A 5,063-nucleotide genomic window follows, 5' to 3' on the forward strand; every position below is an offset into this window, starting at 1 on the left:
ACCAATGCATGATTTCAGACTCTATTTCATAAATCTATATTTGTTTTCAAGATGGTCTGAAATCTATATTTAAATAAACAAAAATACTATCGAAAAAACATGACATCCTAAACTGTGTATGCGAAATCCTTATCCAGAGAATATGGATGTCGACTTCTTTATGATGAGGTACACAACGTTTCGAGATAAGCATATACTCCGAAGCGTTATGTTTCTCACAAAAAAGACGTTGATATTCTTTCTCGAATGTCTATCACTTCTAAATGTCATTTTAAGACTTGTATCGTACGTTATACTATTTATTATGTGATTTTGTTTTGTTTATTTGTTGTTTAACGCAACACTCAGCAATATGCAAGCTGTATAACGGCGGTCTGTAAATAATCGATTCTGGACCCGACAATCCAGTGATTGACACCATGAGCATCGATCCACGCAATTTAGATGCTATGACATGCAACAACCAAGTCAGCAGCTTGACCACCCGATCCCGTTAGTCGCCCCTTAACACAAGCATGAGTTGCTGAAGACCTGTTCCAACCCTGATCTTCCAGAGTGTAATGATAATACGAGTTACACAGTGTTGTTTACGGAATTTTACGATCTGAATAAACTTGTACACCACGAGACCGAAAAAGTTGTACGAACGTAAAATCTATAATTACATGTTCACAAGTTACAGAGGAATATGTGTGTGTGGAAATTAGTTCCATATTTTGACCACCACTTCAAACACTTTTACGCTATGAATAGATCTACATGATTTCCGTATATACAAGCCGACCAGAATACTCAGAATATCATTTCAACATTACTGCAAGATAAAATAGATAGACTAGGCAGGCTCCGTGACCTGGCTGACTGCATGTAGTTTGTGTGACTCAAATTCTATTAATCTGACGCCGCCGTCACGTTTACAATGTTGTTAAAAACGCTTACTAAAATACCATCTGTTTATTTTATGTCCGTGCAACATGACAAGGGACTTTTCAGATTTAAATTTATGCATGACGAATCCACAGTAAACACTATCACTTTTTAGGATATTGGGTAAACACACGAAAAAAGTGACATATCGTATACCAAATAATAATACAAACCCATATTATAAAAATTAGATAAACGATGATTTCATTGCCAAAATTGATGAGCAAGCTGATAAAAACGCACTTGGAGGCATCCAGGCATCTCTGTCGACCAATTCTGCGATTCTAAGCCTCCATTATTGAAGGGTTACTGTTTGAAGAACGGAAGGTCAGTAGTTCGATCCCCGACCGCGTCATACCGTTAAAAGATGGTACTTGTTGTTATCCTGCCTGGCGCTCGGCATTGAGGAGCTAAAATCAAGAACTGGCGTGCGTGCGTGCGTGCGTGCGTGCGTGCGTGCGTGCTTACGTGCTTGTACTAGTCCGGACGAATGCCGGTTTATTGTGCTAGCCCACCGGTATTCCATGCCGCAGTTTTAACATGGATATGGATACCACACTCAGACACAGCGTACTGACTCCGGGCCGACCAGTCCTTGTTTTAGCCCCTTAATGCCGAGCGCCAGACAAGGTTACAAAAAGTACCATCTTTTAACGTCTTTTGGTCTGACGCCGCCGGGGATCGAACAAATTGAGTGAAAAATAATACATTCAGCCGGTTTGGTCTAGTGAGTGTGTATGGTTTTACGCCGCTTTTAGCAATATTCCAGCAATATCACGGCGGGGGACACCAGAAATGGGCTTCACACATTGTACCCATTTTGTATATCATTTTGCTACCTAGCAACAACATACTTTATGGGTTTTGATATTAACATACTATTAGTTATAAATCGCTTGACTCATGATATCGTAACAATATGTCAACAAAACAGATAACGTATCAGACAGTGGTAGAGTCAGCTGAATATAATATGCAGAATCACTGCGCGAGCACATTGTCGAGGTATACATGGCAGCAGCTGTCAGGAACCGTTACGTCTCGCATTACGCTTTCAGCCGTCTGTACCAGCATACAACAGACAAGACGCATGTGTTTGCTTCCGTGTAAACACAAGACACACCGACCTTCTGTCTGTGGTAGAATTCTATATACTTCTGTAACAGCGAACCTCTGTCTCATAGAAGAATTCTAGCTACTTCTGTAACAACGACCTTCTGTCTCATAGAAGAATTCTATCTACTTCTGTAACAGCGAATCTCTGTCTCATAGAAGAACTCTATCTACTTCTATAACAGCGACCTTGTGTCCCTGGAAGAACTCTACCTACTTCTGTAACAACAACCTTCTGTCCCCGGAAGAATTCTATCTACATTTTCTAACAGCGACCTTCTGTCTCATAGAAGAATTCTACCTACTTCTGTAACAGTGACCTTCTGTATCTGGAGGAATTCTACCTACTTCTGTAACAGCGACCTTCTGTCCCCGGAAGAATTCTATCTACTTTTTTTAACAGCGACCTTCTGTCTTATATAAGAACTCTATCTACTTCTGTAACAGCGACCTTCTGTCTCATAGAAGAATTCTATTTACTTCTGTAACAGCGACCTTCTGTCTTATATAAGAACTCTATCTAATTCTGTAACAGCGACCTTCTGTCTCATAGAAGAATTCTATTTACTTCTATAACAGCGACCTTCTGTCTCATATAAGAACTCTATCTACTTCTGTAACAGCGACCTTCTGTCTCACATAAGAAATCTATCTACTTCTGTAACAGCGACCTTCGGTCCCTGGAAGAACTCTATCTACTTCTGTAACAGCGACCTTCTGTCTTATAGAAGAATTCTACCTGCTTCTGTAACAGCGACCTTCTGTCCCCGGAAGAATTCTATCTACTTCTGTCACAGCGACCTTCTGTCTCTGGCACAATTGTTCCCCATGAGGATATCTATTAAATGTCTTATCCCCCAAGTTTCGCATGCATTGTCGATGTTATCGGCGAGGTAGTCCAGCATTTCACATAGGGACCCGTGAAGTTCCTGGATGGAATAGGTCTTCAGCGACCCAGGCTTGCCGTAAAAGGCGACTAACGGGATCGGGTGGTCAGGCTCGCTGACTTGGTTGATGTATGTCATCGATCCCAATTGCGTGGATCACTGTTCATGATATCATTCACTGGATTGTCTGGTCCAGACTCGATTACTTACAGAGAATCGTCATATAGCTGGAATATTGCTGAGTGCGGCGTTAAACAACAAACCAACCAACCAACCACTAACACGACCATCTAGTTGATGATAGGTTCCATATGCCATGGACATGTTACTCTTATATGCTTTGGTGCCATGGAACAGAACAGAACAATTACTGCCTGACCGCCTCCGTGATCTAGTGGTAGATAGTCCGCCCGGCGTGCGGAGGGTACGGGGTTCGATCCCCGGCCGCGTCATTCCAAAACGTTAAAAAATTGTACTTGGTGTTACCCTGTTTGGCGCTCGGCATTAAGGGGCTAAAACAAGGACTGGTCGGCTCGGAGTCAGTATACTGTGTCTGAGTGGGGTATTCATGTTAAACTGTGGCATGGTATCTCAGTGGTCTTGCACTATAAAATCGGCATTAGTCCAGACTAGTACACGCAGCCGCACGCACGCACGCGCACACACACACACACACACACACACACACACACACACACACACACACACACACACACACACACACACACACCTGCATGCACGTCGCTGTATAAGTGCAATAATCTTTGACGCGACGTTAAACTTCACCCCAACTCACCTTAAGCAATTACTTTCTTCTTTTCAAATTTGTTCCAAATTCGGGGGCGGCCTTGTTAGAAAGTAACTGAATGAATGCTATTCAATAATAATTATTAATAGTAAGGCTTTTCGACTATTGCCGATACTGTGTATAATTTCGTTTTTCTGCCATTTTGTTGCCGGTTCAATAATTATATGCACCGGATTCGTACTTTTTAATGTAACCACGTCCTGTCCGTGTGTTGATAGTGTGCCTTGCCTGTATGACGATATGCCGGTTTTGGATCTATCTTCTAGTTTTCATGATGACAATGCGTATATTTGTAGATATTACAAATTATAATTGCTATGAGGCAAAAAGAACCCGTCACGTTTCTACCTGTGCTACCGGTAGGGCAGGTCATGCAGACCTTTTCGCGAACACCTGGTGTCATCACTGACTTTCAGTGATCCAATCATAAAATTTCAGCGCTATTTCGCGTTTTACGTCCCAATGTAAACTGCTTCGTCGGAAAATCGAGACCGATTAATCTCTTCTTGTAACGTTTTATATTTAAGAACCATTCGAATTCTGTATATATTTTGTTGCTTTATGTTTTAAAATGATTTTATTTGGCTTTAATGATTTCACGTTGCGGTGTGTGTTTAACTAACGCTCCGTTTGAGTACAAATCTGATTAAACTCTCATTCAGTACCTGTTGAATGGATGTGTTTGTTTTGGCTTGCCATGGTTTTAAACGTTATCATAAATCAAGCGGGCAAATCGTGCATAAATACTTCTCTCTCGCAAATATTCATATCACTGACGCACAGTAGGAGATAATTGTCGACAGAGCTGGTGACCGGGTGTACGTCTCAACATGGTCCAGTTCCTCGGCAGATCAGCTAATTACTCACTGCAGATGCCAACAGAGGGAAGCCCTGCTTGTAAAGCAAGCTATTACATACAATCCCTGCCTTGGTGTAGCAGGGAGTTGGGGCTATATACTTCTTGCTACAAACTCGGCGTCGGTACCGAAGATCGTGTTTCGCCTTGCCTATAAAAGGAATTGGGTCTCGTAGAGCAATCCCCGGCTTCTGCAGTGAGCGGGACAGGTTGATCATCTTTGCATTCTTGGAAGAGTCCATTTCAGACCGAAGGGATGGGACTGAACTAAATTCGAACAAATTAGACATGTTTTCAGTAACTAATTCAGAAATATACAAACTACTTAATATACATGCTTCCTGTGCTTGATTGTCGTCTGCTACTTCAAACTGGCCGAAATTATCCCGAGCTTTGTATAAAATGTATGAGTATTATGAACTGACCTCCCTATATGAACTAGGTATATAAATATATTTCTCCGACGTCTGCC

The sequence above is a fragment of the Haliotis cracherodii genome, unplaced genomic scaffold (genome assembly GCF_022045235.1).
Source record: "Haliotis cracherodii isolate W230 unplaced genomic scaffold, xgHalCrac1.p SCAF_15, whole genome shotgun sequence".
Classification (NCBI taxonomy): domain Eukaryota; kingdom Metazoa; phylum Mollusca; class Gastropoda; order Lepetellida; family Haliotidae; genus Haliotis; species Haliotis cracherodii.